Below are 15,550 nucleotides of genomic sequence, written 5' to 3'. Positions count from 1 at the left end.
TCATCAGTGACGTGGATGAGGGGACAGAGTGCCTCCTCAGCAAGTTTGCTGATGATWCCAAGCTGGGAGGAGTGGCTGACACACCAGAGGGCTGTGCTGSYRTTCAGAGAGACCTGGACAGGCTGGAGAGTTGGGCAGAGAGGAACCTCATGAGGTTCAACAAGGGCAAGTGCAGAGCCCTGCACCTAGGGAGAAATAACCCTAGGCACCAGTACAAGGTGGGGGCTGACCTTCTGGAGAGCAGCTCTGCAGAGAAGGACCTGGGAATGCAGGTGGGTGACAAACTGACCATGAGCCAGCAATGTGCCCTTGTGGCCAAAAAGGCCAATGGTCTCCTGGGGTGCATTAGGAAGAGTGTTGCCAGTAGGTTGAGGGAGGTGATCCTGCCGCTCTCCTCAGCCCTGGTGAGGCCTCATCTTGAGTACTGCATCCAGTTCTGGGCTCCCCAGGACAAGAGAGACATGGAGCTATTTGAGAGAGTCCAGTGTGGGGCTATGAGGATGATCAGAAGGCTGRAGCATCTGCCCTATGAGGAACGGCTGCGAGAGCTGGGCCTCTTCAGCCTGGGGAAGAAAAGTCTGAGGGGGGATCTTATCAGTGTCTACAAATATCTGAAGAGAGGGTGTCAAGGGGATGAGGACAAACTCTTTTCAGTTGTCCTGTGTGACAGGACAAGAGGCAATGGGCAGAAATTGAAGCACAGGAAGTTCCTCCTGACCGTGAGGGGGAATTTCTTCCCTGTGAGACTGACGGAGCACTGGCACAGGTTGCCCMGAGAGGTTGTGGAGTCTCCTTCTCTGGAGATCTTCAAGGCCCGCCTCGATGAAACCCTGTCTACCATGCTCTAAGTGATCCTGCTGAGCAGGGGGGTTGGACTAGATGATCTCCAGAGGTCCCTTCCAACCTTACTGATTCTATGATTCTATGATTCTGTGATTATAAAGGGGAGAGGAGGATGGGTACAGAAAATGGGAAGGAAAATCTGGCTGCAGAGTAGAGAGATGTCATTTGCAGAAAAGCCATGGGGGGAATATACCCCCTCAATAAAAAAAGGGGGGTTATATTCCAAAATCCAAGTAAAAACTCGAGTTACTAGAAAAATGAAGTAGTAAAATGTGTTTAGTATTATTATAGCTGCCCAGTCTTTGTACTGTCTCAGATGGGGAATATTTTATGTCTGAAGCAGATGAAAATGAAGAGTCTCACCATCAGGGAGCAGCAGGGGCAGAGGGAAGAGGAGTGGAGGGTGACAGCGGGGCTGGCAGGCAGTGCCCTTGCCTGTGGGGCCCACTGCCACCCTACTAGAGCACCAAGGGCAGAGCAGCCTGGCAATAGCAGCCAGGATCAGCCAAGAGCCCCTATGGCTTGGCATGGCCATTGTTATGAGGCAGGTCTGACTGCAGGCCAGGAAGCTAGCCAGGGGGTGGTCAGTGCCTGGACCAGTAGGGTCCATCGCCAGGCATAGGCAGAGRCCAAGGGTGAGAGCCTTAGCTTAAAAGCAGCTCCTATGGGAAGTGGGTGGCTGTGGTTGAAGCTTCTTCTAGCTCTTTCTTTCAAATCTATCAGTTGGCCAGCTCTGGCAGCCAAAGCCGAAGAGAGACCTTGGAATAAAAAGTATTTGCATTCAAATGGTATCTATTTAAATGTTTGTATACTATTTGCAGCCATGTACCTGAGCACTTCCAGAACACTGATAGCTATAGACAGCAAGTACCTCTACAGAGCCCTGACATCATTTTAAGCCTATGTTTTGGAAGTGAGAAACTCGAGCATAGCAAGATGAGAGAAGCGGATTCCTTTTTCCATTTTCAGCCATCACAGTGGGATGTTCAGTCAAGGACAGCTGAAGGTTTCTTGGGATCCTCTGCTAGTGGGAGGCACTGAGGGCCTCGCACTCTGACATCTCTGAAGGAGTGAGGTAGTAACCCCAGCCCCAGATCCTGATGGATGGTGTTCTGGGAGGAAGCAGTCCAACAGCGCAGAAGCTTTTGGAGGGCAGCAGTATTAGCAGAACCAACAGCATGAGGCAGCAGAATTCAACTTATCTGAAAGGGCATCATACAAAACCCCTCTACCAAAGAGCTATTGTGGGGAGGTTGTGTCCTAAAGACTACCAGTGGCTGGGATCGAGGTTTCCCAGGTAAGAGAATCAAGCACTGAGGCCAGTGGACTATTGTCCTTCTGGAGCTCCACATGGGATGCAACAGCTTGTTACAGATTTTATACAGTTTTTGTAAATTATTCTGAGGCACTCAGGTGCAGATAATTCTTGTTTTGCTGACATCAAACCAATTCTCATATGAGGAGCTGCACTATATTAAAGGAATAGTCACTTGAATAAGTACTTAAAATATTAGACCTTACGTGTCTTATTCAAAGTCAAACAATAAGTCAGTCTGAAGAAAAAATCTAATTCAGACAAGGCCATAAAAATCAAATGCCAGATTACAGGAAGAGACTGTATGATGTAAGGACATAGCAGTTTCTTCATRAAACCTCTAAACTCTCTATAGTGGAAATCGTGACTGAGAGAGCTTGGTGGGTGGATTGAAGTAGTATCCTTGCTTMGGACAGTGAGTGAGCTCGCGCAGGGGCTGTAGTAATCTGACAGTTACAGGGGCCAATTATACAGGTCTCAAGAAACAAGATGGATTAAAGAAGAGACTGTCTGACTGAAGCTGTGTCATTATATGCTTCCTCTTAACAAAGGTAACATGACACAGCCAAAATTAGCTTTAAAGGAGGTCAAAATGTTGAGAAGGTGTAGTAGCACTGTGTCTCAAAGTGCAGGCAGGTGACACAAGACTTTAAGACTGACCATTGAATTTTAGTATGACTGATTTTAATGGAGCAGTGCTAGTGGAAGGCATACTGGTTATTTTATAGAAGAGCCTCTTTTATAGGTTTTTATAAATCTGATAAGTAATAAAAAAGCATAAAGAAAATATGTTTATCTTGTAACTGGTAGTTTAACTCCTTTCACTCTGTTAAAATGCCAAGCAGTGGATTCAGATTCTCTTACCCCAAACTACACAGAAAAAAAGGTCAGTGAATTAGCAGTTACATAGCATGCACTGTCCAATAAAAATAAGGCAGTACCCTCATTAATAGAATGAAATGCTGTTTTGCTAATATAAATTGCACCCAACAGCAGAAGAAAGCAAATAACTTCAGTTTATCAACTGCTAGAATATACCCAAATGTTGTTCTTTGGCTAAGACATTTATCATGCTGAAAGGGTAATTCAAAGCAAGGTCCCTAAACATGTGCATGTTGCGTTTTCATGGACCTTATAATTATTTATTAGGAATTGTAATGAATTATTATATTTAGAGTAGGTATACAATAAGAAGCTATATATAGATTAGGAATCCAGCTTGAGATACTGGAAAAAATATAATAAATAAAAGTTATTTAAAAAGCAATGGGTAATAAATTAGAGTAGTTGAAATGTAATTGTAGACGTTGCGGATATTGGGCTGAATTTAAAGTTAAGTGTACTGGAAATTTAATGAGTCTTGACTTTTGAGCAGGGCTACACTAATTAATCAATTGGTAATTACACCTGTGATTAACAGCTGTGATCATGATTGGTAAAAGGTATTGATTAATCCTCCAATAATTCTGGCACAGCTTAGAATAAGAAGCACTTTGCAGGATGCAGGAAGCATGATTAACAAAAGCAATAATAAAAACACTTCACTCTCATTACAGAATTGTCTTGGGGGAACAAGATTTGTAAAGGTGGGAAGCCTAGGTAGATTTGCCAAGGTAAAAAAGCGTTATGCCAAAGATTGCCTTAGTGAAAGAGAATTATTGGGAAGAGTGAGTGCATTTTTTCATAATGATAATTCTTCTCCAGACTTACAGTCATTATATCCCCTCTACTGAAGTCTTTTTTCATTACAGTAGTGTGTTCATTTCATACTGGCCCAAGAAACTCCTTTTAGTCCCATAAAAGATAACATTTATACATTTTCCAAAGTGCCATATGAATAGTGTCTCATTATCAACTCCTTCTACAAAGAACTATTAACAAGGGGCACAAGGAGATGAAGTGTGCATCTGCTAACCAGAGCTGACATTTCGATTCTGTGACAATGTCTTCGATTCTGAAATTTTTTGTTCTACAGCAGAACTAAAAAGAAAACTTCTGAGAGTGTTTGCAAAAAATCAGAATTATGCTAAGATACCTATTCAGAACCAAAGTCGGCTTTGTGTTGTCAAAATAAATGTATGTATGTGTCATCTATTAGCTGAGGCATTGGCATATAGAGCAGGACGCGGAGGCTCCTGTTGCTTTACATATAGCACAGAGATTTTCATCTAAGGCCACCATGGGTCACTTGCAGAATGGACTTGAATTTGGATTCATGCATTCTAAATCAGTTTTCTAAGCATCATAGTATATAAAGTCTTTTTCCAGTTAAAGAAAATCAAACACTACTACTATAAATGTTGAAAAATAGGCAGATGAAGAGAAGCAATTTTTTTGAGTATGTCATTTACTGCATATCAACTTTAGGCATCATTACTTCAACTGTCACTTTCAGCATCTAGAAAACTATCAGTGACAGATTTTTTTTTTTTTTTCAGTAATCTTCCATCCCTAGAGAACAGAAAAAGTAGAAATAAATTAAAAAGTCAGTGACTTCTCTCTCAAATCCATAGTCTTCCAATCAAAATCAGAGTAGAGACTTCTGAGTCAAAACAATTTCTATACTCTCAACTCTTGCCATTTTATTGCGATATTTTTTGGCACTTTTTAATGTTTTCAGCTCTAGGGAGTTCGGTCAAGTGAGCACACAAGAATCTACAGTGAGAACACCTGCGGAAGATCTGRCGAGCAGTCAGTGACTGGCAGAGTAGCAGGCCCAGCATGTGAAACTACACACTAACCAAATTCGCATCAGGGCCAGGCATGCATATTCCATTTTGTCAACAACATCTAGCTGCTTCCTGGGCAGAAGCTGCTTAAGGTTAGCGCAGCTGAGATAAGGAAGTAGTTCTAGTAGATTTAAGGGGCCCTTACGAACAACGAGTCGAGTCCTCCCTGTCCATCTGACCCGTGCATCCGACCTGTGCCTCCAGCAACCTCCCATCGGCGACCCCTCCTCGTGGTTCCTGGGGCTCCCCATGCAGCTTTTAGCGTAAGTCCTTTATTAAACCTATCCTATTTAATCCCTGATGATCTTTGAGTGTCTCTCTCCACCAGTATCCGGCCCTCTCTTGCCTACCTTGTTACAGAATCTTAATCATTTAAAGAAAAATCTTAATATTCACTTAAAAACAAAAGGATTTTGCTCACTCTCTTTATTTTAGAGAAAAGTTTAAGTACATGGCCTAGATGACTTCTAAACATTTGAAAACAAAAAATAAGATATCAAAAAAAAAWTATTTCTAACTTTAAAGCCTGTCCCAGGATTTCTGAACATGCCTCACCATTTTAAACATTTATTGATACTCCATTTCATGTAGCTGTTTCACTAAGCAAGTCTCTGCTCCTGAGGTCCCAAAGAGTTGTTACTTTGCTTGATTGAAGGAAGGCAAGGAGTTAGGTGAGGAGAGAGGAGAAATGGCCTAAGGCCTGAAAGTTTAGCTCTGGATCTGAACTTTACTAAATTCGTTTGTGCTTGAATATGGCCTTGAGCCCAGTTSTGTTTCAGAATACATAGAAAACTAACAAACAGAAGTAAAAAGTTCTTTTAAAGGGAAATTACAATCACAGCAGCAAAAAAAAAAAAAAGATATCAAAATAAAAAATGAGATCTGATAAATGTATCAAAATGTTTAGCACAAAGTATAGCACAGTGAACTACAACACTTTTAAAGCTGAGAGCTATTTCATGTAATATTGGTGATAAAGAATACCAAAGGGTAACAATCAAGGCAGATACATTTTTAAAAGAGTATCTTTACATCAAATGCGTTATGAGACCAATACCAAAGTCAGAAAAACAGAGGACTGATTTTGCCAATATGACAAAGTATTGAATTTTCTTTTTCTTAAAATGTATTAAATAACATTGTTAGATAATGTATGAACATAATTCATGAACAGATAACATTATTCCATAGAGTCCAGTTCCATRTCTCTACCTTTCATCCCAATAACTTTTCGAAGATCTTTCTTCCAGTTTGTCCCTTCTTCTGCTTCTCACCCTTGATGGATGAACGTTTTTTAAAAGAGTAACAGGAATCATCAAGTCTAAGTGGTGTGATGCACCATTCTAAGCCATTCTTTGGCTTAGCTAGCAACTGCAGATAATAATAATCTGAAAAGCTTCATGTTGTAAGTGTAAATAGCTTTTCCTAATGTTATTTACAGTATAAAAATGTTAACAGGCACAGAATGGTGTAGAGAAGGACATGTGAAACAGCAGATGATTGAAAGTGATGATTCTTTCCTGAGAGTTTCGTACATGCACAAGACCAACACACTGCTGCAGGTAATGTCAGAAGTTATAAGCCCTGTCAAGGATATAGTGTTTGTGAAATTTAGTTAAGGATAACTAGACAATACATTTTTTCCTGTATATCTTTAATAGCAAAGAAACTCCACAATGTTATACAAATATGGCATTAGATTGTCAAAGATCACACAGAGTGGGAAGATGCTTAATTCTGTCCTCTGTTTGTTTTAAGAACAGCATTAACTCCAGTTATAACTCAAGAGTGTACCTCGAGTATGTTTAAAAACAACACAGCACCTTGGTACAAATTGAGGACAGAATGTACATGGCCAGTATTTCAATAGTAAAAATCAAAACAGTTTTTGATACTTGTTTTCATCTTGCTCTGAGGTTTAGCTCTTGATGCTACATGTTACTGCACTGGGAACCTTCTGTGGCAATATATGATTAGAGTTGATTGCTGACATTGAGTAAAAAAGTCCATATTCTTTTTCTGCAATTAAAAGTTGACTCTCAGCAGTACTCAGATGTTACTGAAGCAAATAACACCAAAATTGGACTGATCTAGTTAGGTACCAAAGACATTCCTACAGAAATATAGAAGGTCAAGAAATCCTATTGAGTTAATGTTTAGGAATACTTATTATACAATAATTTTCTTTAAGATGATTAACACTTTTTCTTCTTAAAGATTTTAAATATTTCATCAAGATATTTTTCATGTGTAGAAGAGATTTTCCTACCAAGGTAGTCTGAAATTTACTGTACAAATAGAAGTTATTATATTTAGAGTCTCCTTCACTAAGTCCAAATTAAAAAATAATGAAACCTTGTTAGTCTTCATATCTCAGACAGTGTAAATAATATGCAAATATAGTGTCTAAAGAGCCACGAGTAAAGAGTTAGTTCCTTTATGACAAAATATATTTTAAACAGAATTTCAGATTTATCAAAATCAGAAAGGTCCACTGAAAATAAATTAACTTTTAAATATTTCCAATAAATCATATTCAAACACTACTTGCATAGCTGCAAATTTGCATGGGAGTCTGGGTACTACTTTGCATCTGATGTTATGGTGTCTGAGACTCACATGTTCATTAGGGAAACCTAAAGCTCAAGTTAGATATGTGTCTAGGATCCAGGGTCTTTGCCAAAATACTTGAAAGTGGTCAGAGATCTGGCCTGAGATGGCACTATGCAGATTACCTGCATTTGAGATCTGAGCTATTTCTTAGGCTGGGCACCTAGCATGTGGTCCTAGATAGCTCTGAACCTGGTGACCTCAAGATTTTAAACTATYCTAGCTCATTTGTAACTCAACAAATAACTCAACACTTCTTTCAGGGCAAGAAGGGAACTCCTTTTGTTCCCCAGTAGGGATGAAGAAGGACCTGGGAAATGAGAAGCACTGGGAACTATATATGAGATTGGGTGCTCGAGTTCTTTCTTTTTTTCTTCTCTTTTTTTTTTTCTATAAGCAAAGCATCTGGAGCAATATTTTTATATTTTGGTTTGAATTTTATTTATCCATAATTGGAAATTATTGAAATTGCTTCTCTTCCTTCAAAACATGGACTCCTTTCTTTCCTAGAAGGCAGAATTTTCTTACAGGGCAGACAACCATTCAGCCAGCTTCTAGCAGGAAACCTAGGTTCTACTTTCATCCCTGTCTTGACTAGGTGATCACACATCTCTTGATTTTAATCTCTGTTTCTAAAACTATAACTATAATAATCATATTTTACTTAAAATTTTTCTGAACTTAAACTCCTAGAGTTGAGCTAAATACTGTTTATACAACAGCATGAGTGAGCCCACTGCACTACATGTATGAATAATTGAGATGAATTCAGGGTCATATTTAGTCTGATAATATGATGAAAAGACACAATAACATGGAGAATTTTCACTGTTTCAGCCTTCTGTGGAAAAAAAAGACCTTTCAGTTAAGCATAGCATTTGTTTAGCATATGTCAGAAAGATTCAAACAAAAAGTACAGAGGATTCAGAGGCCATGCAGCTTCTATAAAAGATATCAAAATATCTGTATATTCCAGTAAGCATAATTGATGATTTGCTGCACTGCAAGGTTTCTTCTTAATTTTAAACTGAAATTTCACTGAATAACATGTAGGACTCTTAGAAAGGACAAATAGCAGAATGAATATTTGTAGGTACAAGTTTCTTTCTTCATTGGTCCCCTGGAATCTTCTTCCTTTCATCTGAGGGATTATAATATCCTTTTCTGTATCATGTCCATTCATCTTGCATTGAAGCACAAGGAGGAAGGGAAGCGCAAAGAGGATTATCACTTCTGTATCAGATAAATACTGCAAAGCAGCTAAACTTGGCCAAATCCATAAATCCTTTCTCCTAATAAAACAATTTCTTTTCCCTGCAACAGGTAAAATTAATCACAGTACACTTTCATATGCTAATGTCTAGAGTCTCACTCTTCTGGACGAGACATGATAACAGGATGCTTACACACAGCAGAGGGAAGAAGAGAATAGATTGGAAGGAATTATTAGATCTGAAAACGTTACATTGCAATGATTTGTTAGACAGTTACCCTATGGCCAATAAGCATTCAGGGCTGAGCTGTGATTTACCAGGTTGAGAGACCTTGTTTTGTAATTAGTGTTACATCTAGAAAAAATGGATCAGCTTGTTTTCTAGTAGGTCTATTTCCCTTGCCATTAGCTGATTGTGTTTTTATTTGTCAAATGGGTTACGTCACATTGTTTGGGACTTATTTATCCACAGTGTGTGTTGTGTACCATGTAGGAGGCATGTCAGGCTCAAATACTTTCTAGCTTTGTGCCAAGAGAGCTGTCCGAGGACAAATCTGACTCTTCCTTAGCAGGTGACTGTTGGAAAGCAGATAGTATGCATATAGGGAAATATTTTCTCTATTGGAATCAGTCACATTTGAAATGTCTAGAAACTGAACAATTTCATATAGCAATAAGCATTTTCTTCTCATTTGTCGTAAGTCTGCCCATTTATGTTTACTGTCTTAATTGTGGATAATTAGGAATGCAAAATACACATGCTTGGTTCTTTAGCAAGTATGTTACTTCCCTTATGATTAGCATGTTTGTACAGTTTATGTAGCCAATAGGTGACAAGAAACTGTAGGAGTGCTGTTTTGTCCGCATTACAATGATATGTAGGCAAGACATTAGAGGAGCACTTTCTTTCAAATGCTGATCTGAAACAAAATAGACCACCAAATGTTCTGCACTTTGCCCAGCCCTTGTGATCATTTGTAATGGAAAAATCAATGTGACAAAAGATGAAGAACAGATCAAAGGTTTCAAAGGCAGCATACATAAGCAGCTGCAGAAGAAGAGAATGTGGAAAGGCAAGAGACTTGTACATATATTGACAGGACCTATCTATAAGGAACCAGCAGGATGTGCGGTGGACTTATGTCATGGCTAATTTCCTTGGAAGAAAGCAAACTTTGCCCTGCTACCAGGGTAGCAGGAAGCAACACTGACAGAGAAACTATGTGAAGATTTTCTTCCGAGTATATACTATATCTCAAAGTAAAAATAATTTAGCATTCTGAATCACAGTCTCCCTTTTGTGACTCATAGGAAGGAATTAGAATTTCCTTGTATATAGGAAATATTTATGAATTCTGAAATATACCAGTATGTTTCGGGCATTCAACTCTTAATTAGATAACTGCCAGAAAATATAGCCCTTATGATAAGCTCTAGAATTCATTAGTGAGGGAGAAACACCATGAACAGTGTAAAAGATACAGCACACCAAAGTATTATTATTGACAAAAAAATTTTTTTTTAATTTAAATAAATGTGATAACCACAGTAATACCTACTGCCAAACAGTGGAAGTTTGCAGGCATCTTTTAACAGAGGGAAACAATTCCATTGTCAAYTGGAAACCTACAGGGAGATTCGTGAAAATTTCCCATCAAGCTTTCAGTAGCTAGCACTGGAGGTAACAGTTTGATAAGAATGCATTTTATTTTTATGGTGCTGCTCAACAAAATCTTCTAATTACCTCACAACTATGCAGTTAAAATACATCAAGAACAATAAAATTGCTTAGAGTAATAGAGGATTAAAATCGTCAAATTATAAAAGAGAGGCTTCAAGTCTCCTTAAAAAGTAGATGAATCTGTGACCCTTCTACATAGTTCTTTAATGACTCTGATTATGACTTACATTCCATTTATATGGTTGTAGGGACTTTAAAGTGCTGTACTTACATTACATGAGCAAAAGTTACTTTAACCCCTGACCAGAATATCTGAAACTATAAAGCACCATCTGTTTAACCAGTAAGAGTACAGGTTACAGACTAGAACAAGAAYAGAAGAAGGATTCCCTCTTCTTCTGAAATTGCTGGTCCAAAACTTAGGAGTGGAGTGATCCAACTATGAAATGACTTAACAYTGACATCATCCATATCAAACTTAAATGTTAGGGATATGCCATATTTTTAGCAAAGACAGATGTCTAGGTCCTATATCTTCTCTTTTTCTGCGCTCATCACAAGACTTCTAAGGAAGCAGAAAGAGTGGGCAGTCCCACAAAGAAAAGTGAGCTGGGAGCCCGAGGTGACAGCAGGACAGGCAGGGCAGCGGCCTTTAACTCGGGCACAGTCTCACAATTCATGAACAAGCAGAGCAGAGCAGAGCAGAGCCTTGACACTAACCAGGGTCAGGCACTAGTCTTGTGGTTGCCAGTCAGGTCTGTAGCAGTGAGACAGGTCTGAGGTCAAGAAAAGGAATCAAGTCCACAAAGCAAGGTCAGGACCAGCAAGGAACATGGCCAAGCATAGCACACCTGCAACACAGGTTGGGATGTGGGCCCAAGGACAAGAGCATGAGCTGAAATGCAGATCGCAAACCAAAGGGTGGTACATTGGTGGAGGCCCCCAATGGGGCTTCTCACAGTTCATTCTCACAGGTTAGATGTTTTCACAGAAGTCTGACTCAAGGTGCCCCATATCAGGGCAGCCCTTGAATATGGGAAACCAAGCCTTGACAGGCTGGTCAGGGCAACTGAGTCTGTTGGTGTACTCAGGGCTTTGACAAAGACCATCTCAAATGTCATGCCAAAATCTGGCTTGAGTCCTTAMAGAGATGGACAAGAACCCAAAATCAGCAACTCCTCATGTTTCATCCATTTACTTATCCCTAGAAATGATGGAAAATCATTTCCACTGTGACTTGACTTCTGTAATAAATTTAAGTATTCCTTAAAATCCATCTCAGCTCTTGTTTCAGTTCTTTGAGGGCTGTTTATAGTCTTCTTTCATGCATGAGTTAGAGCTATACGTCAGTGTTTAACTCTCCATGTGACTAAATGATCATGCTATAACTCATTTTATATGATACAGTGGTGTGCCATACTGAATCTCAAAAAACAAAATGCATATTGACAGGCAGGARTTAAAGTCCTGTCCATTCAGAGATCTAATATGCCACATTTGCTTTCAAACAGCATAACTGGCAAAGCAGTGTTACTTTTCTTCAGAAATACTTTTGTCTTGCTTATTTTTTTGTCAGTGCAGAGTTCTTAGTTTTGTCTTTTGGCCTTCTAGTTCATTCCTCATCCCTTTAAGGGAATTCAAGTGTTTTCTTCATTTATGTTTAGCTACTGAAATGATGATACTTCCGTCCTTTCTTTGGGAGAGTCATCTTCTTTCTGGTTCCTCACACAATTAAGAGGATTTGCTCAATAATATTCCTAAAGTTCTCTTAACTAAATTTCATCTCATGAATTGTAATAAAATCTGGGAACACTTTAAAGTTATATTCCCTTCTCTCAGACGCTTCTAACATGTTGTGCTCACCATCTCAATATACCCAGAAAGGCATTCAGCATAACAGTCAGCTAAAGGGCTTCGTGCCATTTCATTTAGAAGCATTTTCAACTGACTGCTTTCAGCCAGATAATGTTCTCTCTGTGCAGTTAGGATGGCTAAAATGAAGCAGAACTACGGGTCAGAATTTGGCCCTGCTCTTGCAATAAACTTTCTTCAGAAAAATTGTCTTTGCTGCATCCCCCAAATCACTGCTTTTCTTAGAATTGTCTCTAGTTTGCCTCGTATTTGTAACCTCAAGAAATGGAAAAATTGAAGCACTATTCCTATTTTCTCACCAGTTCTATGTTTAGACTATGCCAAAAATAAAGTGTAAAATTAGATAGGATATCAAGCAGAATTTTATTTACTGAGAAGAATAATCCTTTTTACAAAGCAGACATTAGAGGTATTTACGAATGAGTTCTGTGCTGTACAGAATTGAGCCAAAAATACAAATAGGTTTCCCAGGTATTTTCATCATATTTTCAAATGGATTCATATTATTTATGTGCCTTTTCCTCTTGAGCTCACTTCCACAAACACATTTGTGTAATTAAACTGAAGTAAAGTGAATTTCCAAATTTTGCATATGACAATATACAGAAACAGAAGATTTCATTCACTGTGGGAGTATTGCCTATATAAATGCTTGTGTAATCTCTGAACAGAAAAAAACACCATATTAAAAAAGAATTACAAACATATCTTTGTTTCACATATGAGTGAATTTATCTGTACACACTATTGAATTCTTATTTGTCTGTGTTCTGTCATTCTGATATCATGTTTATGGAAAAATGATTTTGTATGAGTTATGTTAATAAAGATTTCCTGCTGCCCTCTTCTATGGTGCTGCCTTTGGACCAATGTAAAAAAGCAACAAGAAAAGGAAATAGAACAAATAAAAATGGATACCAGCAGCAACCAAAGTCATTTATGAGATGTTAAACTAGCATAATTAGTTATTTAATTAAAAAGCATGCTGACTGATTTTGTCTGTGGGACTCAGAACTGCATGTGGGGAGCTCCATCCACAGTGTTGACCCCAGTACAGGGAGCTTTTGGACTGCCCTCTTCTCTGCACTCCAGATTAGCTCCTTTCATCAGCCTCTACCCTGTTCAAATCCACYAGCTGCTTTCTGGGCAGAGAGAGAAGCACTGCAAGAATAGAGGTGTTAGGCAGATAGCGTAATATCAACTCTGGGATGGAAACATATGTGTGGGAGAGATGTGCAGTCACAATCCTGACAAATGATAAAAAACAGGAATTGCCGAAATCATAAAAGATTTACRACACCCGGGCACAGGTCTTCTATCACAGCTACAAGTCTTGTATGTGTGATGTGGTGACTGATGTAATGATATCAGCAAGTAATAACTTTGGAGTAATTTCATCTCATATGTATTTCAAATCATGACCCTGCTGTCGTATGGGCAGATCATTCATAGCTAGTTTTATTCTCTGTATAGGCATTTTATTTTGGTTTAGCTTAAGAGTTTTATCAGGATAGCTACAGGGCTTTATTAGTCCTTACCTTATGCTGCTGTAACTTTCTGTGTAGGCAAGATCATCCCTGAAGATGCCAAAAAGGTTTCCTGTGGGTAAATTTATTTGCATGCAGAACACTATTGCTCTGTTCGTCATTAACATCACAGAAGGATCCCGGTAAATACATACCAAGTTTCCTATAGGGCTTTTTGCATTTTTATATGAACAATTTATTTAATGATGTCACACAGCAATGTTAACTAATTTCATTTTTAATTAGCTTCTGGAATTAAAGTGGGTTATATTTAGAACTTATGTAATTAAAATGGACAAACTATATTTCATGTGCATAATATAGATATTCTCCGAATTTGCCACTCTTTCCACTACCACAAATCTAATTAGCAGGAATCTTTGAGTGCATTTCCAACAAGAGAGGCCAAAATGTCTTTTTCTATTCTAATGATAGAATAGAAGATAGAAGCCCCAGCTCCTTGCACTTTAAAAGCGGGTAGGTAAAGAATGTTTATTATTCAGCACAATATGCCACAGTGACATTTCTTATCACTGCAGCTTTGTAGGRCCAGAGGGTCCATAAATAGTATTTTCCTTGTAGCAATTTTATTCCATGATAATATCCTTTTGATGCTGGGGCTGTGCTCAGCTGAAAGAAACCCTCCCCCCCGGCTATCTCTGTACTTCCAAAAGTTGGTAAAATGTCTCCTGAAGGAAATAAATAAATAAATAACAGAAACAGAAAACCCAGCAAAAACAAAAATGACATTAAATAATTACTGAATTCATTTGGCCATAAGAAAAGCAACAAAGATTATCTTAAAGGTTACAGGAGAAAGCACAAATAGAAACTACTGTCCCAAAGATTCTCTTCTATGTATAATTATACCAAACCCCTGAAGATATCCGTGAAGAGAACTTTAAAATTTGGGACTTACCCTTCAGATAATATAAGCCCTATTTTTCTGAATTTCTGACTCCCTATGGCTCTTTCTCAGGCAGTTTTTGATTGCGTGGCAGCAATGAAAATTAGAAATATTTTGTATGAAATTCCTTTCTGTACTGAGAAGAGTGAGATCTTTTAAATTCTATAATATGTCTTGACTTCAAGACTAGTATTATTTAGATTCATGCCCAAAGGTGTTCTCAAAGAAAGGCATGATTCAGGGTACACTGGAATTACTAAAGGCTGCATTTAATGAAAAAGGAGAAGTGATGTATTTCTGGGTTCCCTTCTGAGAAAAGGTTGGGAGATGGGTGAGGCATGAAGCCAGGCTGCCTAGCTATGAAGCACCCACAGTAAACATGTAGTTGGAAAAACTGCAGGGTGCTTTAAGAGATTCCCCGAGGATGCAGTTCTGACGCTGGAGCGCCACAATGCCATAAYGCTTCCATGGGCCTGAATAGGGCCAATGCTTTAAATCAGCTGTAGAAGATACCTGTTGAGCTAAAATGTTGTGTGGTTAGTTTAATGCCCTCCAAGAAAGAGCTGTGTGTGTTTCTTTAACCATGTGGTTCGTATTCTATGTTCCTAACTATATACGTTTCCTAACTATACGGTCACTAATTAAGTGGTGCTTGGATATAGAAGGAAGTCTGTGTCACAAGAAAGGCCATTACAATTCCAATGCTATACTTAAATGTACCACAGAAATGAAATGTATAACAGACATTAACCTTCAGAATGAAAGAGTTTCTGGAAGCCTGGAAGACTTAAATATTATGGAAATCACTTTATCTTAGAGAAAATGTGATGCTGACATGCTCCTTGGAAGGTCTT

The sequence above is a fragment of the Rhea americana genome, unplaced genomic scaffold (assembly GCF_003343005.1).
Source record: "Rhea americana isolate MKP2758 unplaced genomic scaffold, rheAme1 scaffold_72, whole genome shotgun sequence".
NCBI lineage: Eukaryota > Metazoa > Chordata > Aves > Rheiformes > Rheidae > Rhea > Rhea americana.
The sequence above is the reverse complement of the archived record's forward strand: the minus strand, read 5'-3'. Positions refer to the sequence as shown.